Here is a 10,681-nt window from a genome sequence, read left to right on the forward strand (position 1 = left end):
CAAACCTAGAAGCACATGGGTGGTAAAACATAGTTTGAAAAGTTGTGAGAGATGATGACTACAAGGAACTTTTTATAAACATCTTTTATAAGCATTACTCTGTGGTCAAATTTATTTTCACATGGATATTAAAACAAATTATTGCCACAAATGGGTTTCTGTTCTGATCCTTTTTTTTTGCTTCACATGTCCTTTCTCTTCCACCCCGTTGAGATTCACTCTCCTTCTTTCTCATGACAGACAAGAAAAATGCCACCTCCCATAGGACCCACTCCAAACCCTGTTTCCTAAATGATCAATGTCTTCCCCCATCGCAATCAAAAAAGCACTTTCTATTCTGTCTTCATGACACACTGGTTTTGACACTTGCATAGCTCTTAGTAATTCTGCAATGTGCTCGAGCTATTTGTGAGCACATGTATTTTTCCTTTATAGATTGTAAACATCTAAAGAACAGGGTTAACACAGGAGCCAAGTAAATAGTTAAATATTATTTTGACAATGGCTGTAATAGTGGACATTTGAAATGAATACACCTTCAGTATTTTGAAATTGAAATAATTTTCTAGAACCTAGCATTTCTGGACTCTCAACAGCCCACCCTTTTTAAAACTGTGACGACACTATTTTACCATAAAGATCTACCCAGACCCTCTGTAATACACCTGCCTAAATGCCACGTGCATGTGAGCATGCGACGGTGTGTGTGTGCATGGCTGTGCACGCCTGTGTAGTGGTAATCAGCCATAGTTCCAGGGTTTGAAAGCAGAAAATACATCAATCGACCTCCAAGCTTCTTTCATCCCGGTTCTTAACATCTCAATCTCTTGAGTGCTGAGGCTTATTTTGTTCAAGATGGTTTTAGACTCTTCTGAGTGCAACGCAATCTCCTTCCAGCACGGCGGAGCGAGGAGAGGTGAGGGGAGAGTTTTGAGGGTGGGCATATTGATCCTATGCTTGCTGAATTAAAAATGAGCCAACTGAGGACAATTTCCAGGTTGCAACACAGACGGAGCTAGAGTCTGGGTTGAGGTTGGAGGAGCCGTTAGGGCGCAGGGATGCAACAGGATTTGGGAGAAAGGCGAGAGTAAAGCAAGGCCACTTCTAGGGGGCTTTGATTTTTTTTTTTTTTTATCCTGGCAGCTTCCCGAGCCAGATTTCAAAAGCGATTTCAAACGTGAAGCCAGCTGAAGCACTGCCTTACACTAATTGGAAGGGGAAGGGAGTGACTCATATTACACCAGCTCGCTCTTCCCTCTCGGCAACTGCTAACTTGTAGCTTTAAAAGGAAGTGACATGGGTGGGGAGAGACGTCAGCTGAGGACCACTTTTTTTTTTTTTTCTTCCTGAAGGGTCCACCCCATGGGTGGAGTCTCGCTTTTTCTTTCCAGTGTTGGCTGACTTACAGCTCTTATAAACTAGTGGCAATTTCTGAACCCAGCCGGCTCCGTCTCAGCTTCTGGTTTCTAAGTCCATGTGCCAAAGGCTGCCAGGAAGGAGGTATGTGCTCCTGGTGCCGTTCGCAGGCACCTTTCCCGCTGGGTGTGGCTGATGTTTGCATTCCTCTTCCTATCGTATTTTCTCTCCTGGGCTGGATTTCCTTAGGACCTCTGGAAGGGGTAGGTTTCGGGGGAGGGGGAGTGCCAGGCAGGCGGGGGAAAGGTGCAGGGGGCGCCTGGAGGGAGGCGAAGAGAGGCTCTGCTGGTACAAAAGGACCCTCGCTTTGTGCTGGGCCGGGTGAGCGTCCCTTTCTGGGCTGTGATTTCAAGCTGCTGTTCCTGGCTTCATTTACCCACCCACCCAGCCCCCTCCCGGGGCTAAAGCATTTTCTCTGCCATAGACGAAGCTGGGCGGGGGGTGGTGGTGGGGGGAATGTTCCTATTACATATTGCTCTCTTTTGTGTCATGCAACTTGTTCTTCCGTCGCTGACGTTTCTATGGCAACCACAAAAATACTACACAATATGTAGCCCTGATATACATTGATTTATTTGTATTTCGTGTCTAGTTTGCAGCTTTCCGCTCTGCTTCTTGCTTTGGTTTGCTAAAATCCAGCCTGGCTTGTGGCTACCCCTCCTCACTTTCATTTTGGTTTTTCCCTATCACAGGAGGGGTGGGGGAGGGGAGTTGTCAAGGAAACAGGCATTGGTAATTATCTCTCTATTTACCTAATTTTCGGCCTATGAATTTCTCCATCATATCGAGGAATTAAAAAAGGAATGCTTTGATGTTTATGTAAGTCTTCAGTGTCTGGTCTTTTTTTAGAAAACCTAAACACTTCTCAAGGTATGATATTGATCCTGTGGTCAAGCTAAGGGGGAATTAATTCCTTACAGGAGGTGAGATCATTGAAATAAAGTTTTAGAGAGCACTGGAGAATTCGCACTGATAAATGTGATATTGCCTGCCCAGGTTTGCATAAAAGCCTAAATATTTAAAAGACGGGTCTTTGCTCTCGTCTGCACTTCTTTAGCTCCAAATCTTAAGTTCAACAAGTATGAGTAACAAATTAACTGCCCGGCAGGATTCTCCGTTTTTCATTTTCGTGCATTGTTCTTAGATGGGTTAGCCACGCTATTCACTCTCTTCAAGGTGAGGGTTGCTCGACTTTTTCAAAACTGTGGAAGGATTAACTCATCTGTGATTAGTCAACCACTCTCAGTTGGAAAAAAAGTATCTTGAGGGAAGGGAGAAGGTGTGTGTTTGTGTGTGTTTGTGTGTGTGTGTGTGTGTGTAGGGACATGGGAGGCGGGCAGGGAGAACGGGCACATCTCGAGTTCTACGTTAAAAGGACTACATCTTCTGAATGTTCTCTCTGGGGAGAAAAATTGATATTGAGAAAAAATATGAAATGAGAAAATTATTATCTACTTAGTAATAAGCAAAGTTAATTATAATTAGAATAAAATAACACATCTCTTAGAAAGACATAGTCCCAATAGGCCTCTTAACAGGTACCGGCTAAACTGATGCTTTTATTCAGTACGTCTAAGGAAGTGTTTGATAAGGGATACTATTCTTCTGACGGGCATCCCAAATAATTAGCCTTTATAAAACAGAGAAGTAGTAATCCCATTCTTGACTCTTAAAATTATCTATAATTTAGGATAAACATGTGTGAAGGTCACTTAGCCCTCATCATACCTTCTGGCTGCTAAAGCCAAAATCATTACTTATAAACCCGGAGCAACCCTGGAAGCAGGAAGAACGGTTTGTTTCAATGAGGTTCTGTTTGCTGTGATCCTTATCTAAATACGCTATCATCTATGTCTTATAACATCTGCTGTAAATCCAGAGGTCCTAAGTAATTCAGGTAGAAAAGTTACCTGAAAATGGGGCAAAATAGTATATGGCATAAAACAAACTAGAGCTACATGGAGTTAAAGACGAGAACTATTTAAAGGGCATAAAACAGAAAAGTATTACTAAAAAGAATATGACACTCATTTTGAAAAGCACATTAGTACACAGAGAAACGGTTGGATTGTGAGTGTTTGATGTTTGCAAAGAATTCTGAAAAGCACAGCCAGGCTTCAATTACTGTTTTTCCTGCCTGAAAATGGTCCTCAAGGGCAGATTTGCCACATGACCTTCCTAGCAGATTGACAGCATGTAAGTCAAAGTCTGCCATGTTGGTTCTCTTGAGTTTCCAGACTCAGCAGTTTCACAGCAAAAAAGCCTAATGGAATAGAATTCGAAGGAAAAAGAGCAAGACTTCCTCGGAAGCATAGCCAAAACAGAAACAACAAAAAACCCAAACCGAACGCACAAACAAAACACTTTCTGATATTCAGATGCTGAGTAGAGGTTCAAACAGTTAGCAGCTTTGGCCTGGGGAAGCTAAGTGGAGCTATGAGTAGAAAGTAAATGTAGAGGTCCCATGGAAGAGGCTGACAGAGGTGACACCCAGAGGGTGAGTCAGTCGTCACTGTATTGGGATTTCACTGTCTGCGAGGCTCTGCTGTGGAATTGGTGAAGAAGGCAGCAGTTGTTGTCTGTGCTCTCAAGTTTAAAATCCACCAGGCAGGGGTGGCGAAGAGATGAGCACACAGCTGGAAGGAAAGGGGAAGCAACAGCCCATCAAGGAGATGCAGTTAGTATGAGAAGATCACTAGTGGAGGAGTCCTGATCCTGCTGCTGCAGCTTTATAGGAGAGGAGGCAGATGGTTCAAGGGAAGAAGGAGAGGATGTCCTACATAGCAAAGATGGGTGGTAAGAAATGGATCATGGTTCAGGGTTCTTAACTCCAAGAAGGGAGAGGTCAGTCTTTATTGTAGAAGTAGAGCAGGTATACTCTGTGCTGGTTGAAAGCGTAAGTAGATGTAGATTTGGGGATGAGTTTTTCTTAATCAGAAAAAGACTGTTAGAAGAAAGACTGAACAGAAGGCAAAATTATTCCTAATCCAATATTTTTTTAGCTTCATCTTAACAACAAAAGGCCAGACTTACACTAGACTGTAAACAGGTACAAAACTGGGGAAGAGGGAGCCAGGAACTTACCCAGAATACCATCTTCATAATTCCTGCCATTGCTGTTGTTTTAAATTATTGGATACTCAAATGAGGGTTTGGTAAATGTCATACATGTTGTGCAGTCTCCTTTATTCTGGAAAGGAGGTCCAATGGTTATGGGACAAAGCTGCATTCACATTTCTTTTTTTTTTTTGAGATGAAGTCTTGCTCTGTCGCCCAGGCTAGAGTGCAATGGCGTGATCTTGGCTCACCACAACCTCCCCCTCCTGGGTTCAAGCGATTCTCCTGCCTCAGCCTCCCGAGTAGCTGGGATCACAGGCATGTGGTACCACGCGCAGCTGATTTATTTTTTATTTCTATTGTATTTTTAGTAGAGATAGAATTTCACTATATTGGCCAGGCTGGTCTCAAACTCCTGACCTCAGTTGATCCATCCACCGTGGCCTACCAGAGTGCTGGGATTACAGGCGTGAGCCACCGTGCCTGGCCCACATTCACATTTCTGAAAGGTGTTTGACATCTAAATCTTTGGAGAAACGCCTTTCATCACTCATATTTTGAAATATAATAATAATAATCATGTAACATTTCCTAGAGCTTGGGCAACTCAAATTCATTATTCTTTGTGTGCGAATCAGTTTGGAAAGGAAGCGCTGGAACTCTGAAATCTGGCTTCATGCATGGGCTTGGGTCTGCAATTGCTGCCTGGCTATAGGAAAGAGGAAGCTTAAAGCATGAACTCTTTCTTTCAACAGATGTTTATTATGTGTTTAATATGTGTCAGGTCCCACAGATGCAACTGTGAGCAAAACAAGATACAGTTTAAATAGTTATAGTTGTCAAATGTCTAAAGAGTTTCCAAGGGAAACCCCATGACTGGCTGATATCCATTTTCTTCTCATGACTGAATAAGAGGAAATATCTTAAAAGGAGTATAATTTTTTTTTAACATTATCGTGGAACAATCCATCTAACCTGTCTTCTTTTCCTTGGCTCTCTCTTGATTCACAAAGATTTCCCATCGGTTTCATTATTTGTCTTGTTTCTCCAATCTAATTTGCTCTAGTTCTTCCCTTGATTGTAAGTCCTGCCTTTCAGTCACCGTTCCTTCATCCATTCACACATACATGATACATCCGTCTGTCCTCCATCCACCCATCCATCCCTTCATTTATTCAACAAATAGTGTTGACTATCATGTCTCAGGCACTATATATTATAGACATAGCAATAAATGGGAAACTGGTTTTTCCTTAAAGAAGCTTAGGATCTATCAGGAAGACAATGTGGAAACAGCCCCCTAAACCATGCGGGTATGACTTTTTTGGGGGGGTGGGCAGGGTCTCGCTCTGTCACCCAGGCTGGAGTGCAGTGGTGCCATCATGGCTCACTGCAACCTCTAACTCCTAAGCTCAAGCAGTCCTCCTGCCTCAGCCCCCCTCCTCCAGCAGCTGGGACTACAGGCGTGAGCCACCGCGCCTGCCCTGGGGTATTCTAATAGAAGCATTTATTGGCTAATGAAACAGGATGCTTCTTTCATTGAACAGTTTTATAAATTGTTCACACACAGCATAAACTGTGCTGGGCAGAGAGGGATCAAGTGGTTAGCTGTTGACTGTTGTCCATTTTATATATTTTTTGTATCTTCCATGCTGGTTGAGCGTAAGGATGGTAAACATTTGTTAGTTAACTAAATGGGAAGAGTGGAATTTCTAATACAGGAGACACAGAGGAAGAGAAGGCTTGTGTATTCTCTTTCTGAAAGAAGCTGAGAGAGAGAATCTCTCAAGATTCCCTTTCATAGTGAATTACTCATAGATTTCCAGGTGACAGTAGCTGCCCCCACATTGACTCAAAGTATAGCATTTTAAAAAAGAAAAACTACCTGTGTCCAATTACATACCCATTAGTTTACTGAATATCCTCATGTCCTTTGGAGCTGATTTCTCATAATATACTGCAAGTCTGTGTCTTGTTCTGATAAAAACAAGTGGGTTTCAACCCCCTACACCTTTCAGTCTTATATCATAACAGCAGTGCATCCAGAAACTAGCGGAGGCTCTAGAGACTCAACACGAAGAGCATTGAGACCTCGTTGCAGCACTTTCTCATGAAACTCTTCTTACTAGAATTGTTTCCCCCCGCTTAAGTTCCACCGTCAGCCTGGAAATTCTATGGGCAACATGACAAAGTTCCTCTGGAAAACCACACCCCTCTGCTTGGCTGACCTTGGGAGAAAACATTTAGCAAGTTCTTCTTTTTCTTGGTTATTTTAAACTCAGATAATATCAGCATGACGCTGTTCCCAATAACTCTGGTTGGCACAGGCATCTCTGCTCAGGTTAAACATCACAACTGCCTCATGGTCATTTCTGTGTAGGATCCTCCAAGATGAGAGGTGCATTTTGAACTTTATGGTACTTTGAAGCCAGACACTAAAATTCCTGTAAGGAGAGGGGACCAACACACACCAGGGCCTGTTGGAGGATGCGGCAAGGGGAGGGAACTTAGAGGATGGGTCAGTAAGTGCAGCAAACCACCAGGGCATACGCATACCTATGTAACAAACCTGCACATTCTGCACATGTATCCCACTGTGTGTGTGTGTGTGTGTTTTTTTTTTTTTTTTTTTTGAGATGGAGTCTCGCTCTGTCGCCCAGGCTGGAGTGCAGTGGCCGGATCTCAGCTCACTGCAAGCTCCGCCTCCCGGGTTCACGCCATTCTCCTGCCTCAGCCTCCCGAGTAGCTGGGACTGCAGGTGCCGCCACCAAGCCTGGCTAATTTTTTGTATTTTTAGTAGAGATGGGGTTTCACCGTGTTAGCCAGGATGGTCTCGATCTCCTGACCTCGTGACCCGCCCACCTCGGCCTCCCAAAGTGCTGGGATTACAAGCGTGAGCCACCGCGCCCGGCCCCCATTGTGTTTTTTTATAGAAGAATAAAACATTCCGGTAGGAGATGATACCTCAGTCTAGGATATGCCAGGTAACCTGCAGGGGTCATTAGAGACACTGAGGTGACTGGCTGACCTACAGCATATGCGAGAATGATAACAGCCTGCCTTGATTGAGGGCTTCCTATGTGCCAGTACATGGACTTCACATTTATTAACTCATTTTAGCCTCATAACAAAACTAGCACGTGAACACGCTCATCATGCTCCATTTTACAGAGAGAGAAAGTAAAGATGAGGGAGATTAAGCAACTCAGATCATAAGAAGGAGCAGAGCTGAGATGGGAACTCAGATCATCTGGGCTCTGCTTTCCCCTGCACATTCATACCTTGCCACGGCATATTCCACAGTCTGTCTCCCATGCCCATTGCAGAGCCTGGCACATAACAGATGTGTAGTAAGTTTATTTTTTAGTTTTGTTTAAAATGTTAAAAGTGAGGCTGGTCTTTCTTTTAAGAGGCCAGTCTCACTTTGTTGCTCAAACTGGCCTTGAATTCCTGGGCTCAAGCAATCCTCCCGCTTCAGTTTCCCATGTAGCTGGGACTACAGGTGTGTACTACCATGCCCAGCTAATAGTTTTCTTTTCTTTTCTTTTTTTGAGACAGAGTTTTGTTCTTGTTGCCCAGGCTGGAGTGCAGTGGCGCAGTCTCGGCCTCCTGGGTTCAAGCCTGCCTCAGCCTCCTAAGTAGCTAGGACTATAGGGGTGTGCCACCACACCTGGCAATTTTTTTTTTTTTTTGTATTTTTAGTAGAGACGGGGTTTCTCTATGTTGGCCAGTCTGGTCTCGAACTCCTGACCTCAAGCAATCTGCCCAGCTCAGCCTCCCAAAGTGCTAGGATTACAGGTGTGAGCCACTGTGCCCGGCTCCCAGCTAATTTTTTTCTTTTTTCTTTTTTTTTTTTTGAGATGGAGTCTCGCTCTGTCACCCAGTCTGGAGTGCAGTGGCTGGATCTCAGCTCACTGCAAGCTCTGCCTCCCGGGTTCACGCCATTCTCCTGCCTCAGCCTCCCAAGTGGCTGGGATTACAGGCGCCCGCCACCTCGCCCGGCTAGTTTTTTTGTATTTTTTAGTAGAGATGGGGTTTCACCGTGTTAGCCAGGATGGTCTCGATCTCCTGACCTCGTGATCCGCCCGTCTCGGCCTCCCAAAGTGCTGGGATTCCAGGCTTGAGCCACTGCGCCCGGCCAGTATTTTTCAAATAATGAACAAATCTCTGCTGTGTAGACCTTTGCATGCCTTTCATCCTAGTTGTTAAGAGCAGCAACATTACTGCAAGAAAAGGTAGTGTTTTAGAACTTGGAGAAAAACTAACAGCAGTACTTTATACGACAAGCTACTATAGTTTTCAGGGAGTGTTGTTTTTATTGTGGTTTAGTCAGAGATGGTGGGAGAAGGGAAAGGGCCTTGTGATTAAGACCATCTGAGTGACAATGCAGTACATACATTAAATTAAAGATGAACTCTTCTTAAAACCAACGTTTAACCAAGGATTGAACTTGACTGAGCAGCTGCTCTCGAGGATACCTGTGGTGGCTGCTCTCAGAGTTCCCAAGGCGGTAGGTGGATGGAGTCAGAGGCTTTCTGTTCTTCAGAGGACTTTCCACAAATCCACCACTGAGTTTGAAGGAAGATTATTATCTGCAAAGACCCTGCCAGTGCTGATCTTAGATGATCTCTGAAATGAGAATGGGAGACGTGAATTGATCCTGGAGTGAAATTTGGTCTCTTGCCCATCTCCATGGGCTCCTCGTGAGCTGTCAGTCTTCTGTGGGTAGAGGTTAACCGAGATGGATGAAATTTTAAAGAACTTATCTGTCCATGCAAGCACATCTTCTTCCCAGGATACTGCAGCCATCAGCAGACAATCAATGCAATCAGCTCAGACTGTGTCCTGCCTCCCAGGAGTAAGTCATCAGGCTCATTTCTTTTCTTGTCTCTTTATTGTTGGGGGAAGGGCAGGTTGCAAGGCGGATGGTGAGCAGATTCTTCGGCCTCTTGTGTGGGTAGCCTGCATAGGAACCATTTCTATGCCTGTGAGTCCATTTCTAGCATCTGCCTCCAGCCTCTGCTTTCCTGACGTTCTCCCATCACCCCATTCATCCTTCATAAAACAGTCACTTTTTCTAGATGATTACATTCCATGACAATGATTACAGTCCTCTCTTCATAACTGCACTGATGCTCATTGATGGCATGCAGGTGTAATCGCAGCGTTTGTAGCACAGAGCAGAGTACCCAGCACTGAATGTGTGTTGTGGCCTAGAGGAGAGATGGGCACAAGAAGTCAGGTGATCAGGGTTGCCTCATCACTGGCCTGGCCAGGGCCTCAAGGGTGACATTCCTTGAGGGTGAGGTGTTTCTCAATCTCCATGTTGAGATTTTGGGCCCAGTAATCCTTTGTTGTGGAAGAGGCTGACCTGTGCAGAATGGGATGCTTAGCCGCATTCCTGGCCTCTAGCTGTTACATGCCAGGGGGAGTCACCCCACTCCTACTTGTGACAGCCAAAAATCCCCTAGAGGAACAAACTGGCCCACAACTGAGAACCACTGCTTGAGGGGGAATTCCCTGCCCTGTCAGGTACACTCAGGAATCCGGTTGGTCCAATCAAAGCAAACCCATTTCTGAGGACTGATAGGGTCCCAACAAAAGTGGCAATTCATTAATTTAAATGAAGAAATACTTTACGTGGGAATTGAAAAATAATCGTAAACCAACTTAAAAGTAGACACATGGCCGTAATGTATTCAAATATTTAGTGCTTTCTGCCCTGATAAGTCTGCGTGGGGGTCATGCTGGCACCAAGGCAGCCCGGTGCAGCGAGGAACTGGGCGAGCTCAATGATCTGATAGGACCCCTTCCACACCCAGATCTGTGCAGACAGGCCCTCCTCGTTCCCCTCCCCACCCACCAGTTTAGGGAGCCTCCTTTCCAAACCTCCTTGGAGTGAACAGATGAACATATCTCAAGAAGAATCCAGAGAGGTACTCACAAACCTGCTCCCACCTGGGGATTTCATTGCTGTTTCCTTGACCATCACAGTGAGCGCTGCGCCACTGTAGTAGTAATCCAGCACCCAGTCCAGCAGTGGGTAGTAATCCAGCACCCAGTCCAGCAGTGGGTAGTAATCCAGCACCCGGTCCAGCAGTGGGTACTAATCCAGCACCCAGTCCAGCAGTGGGTAGTAATCCAGCACCCAGTCCAGCAGTGGGTAGTAATCCAGCACCCAGTCCAGCAGTGGGTACTAATCCAGCAC

The 10,681-nt window shown here is 45.0% G+C and overlaps 1 protein-coding gene across 1 annotated transcript in view; it reads left to right on the plus strand.

Moving 5' to 3' along the window:
• Nucleotides 1-1,263: 1,263 nt before the first annotated feature.
• AGPAT4 (1-acylglycerol-3-phosphate O-acyltransferase 4) overlaps nucleotides 1,264-10,681 on the plus strand; it is a 155,645-nt gene continuing 146,227 nt past the window's right edge. Inside the window, exon 1 of the mRNA XM_011934983.1 lies at nucleotides 1,264-1,500. The gene's annotated coding sequence lies outside the window, so the exon portion shown is untranslated. The remainder of the gene's footprint in view (nucleotides 1,501-10,681) is intronic.

Source organism: Colobus angolensis, unplaced genomic scaffold (genome assembly GCF_000951035.1).
Source record: "Colobus angolensis palliatus isolate OR3802 unplaced genomic scaffold, Cang.pa_1.0 Scaffold14, whole genome shotgun sequence".
NCBI classification, from domain to species: domain Eukaryota; kingdom Metazoa; phylum Chordata; class Mammalia; order Primates; family Cercopithecidae; genus Colobus; species Colobus angolensis.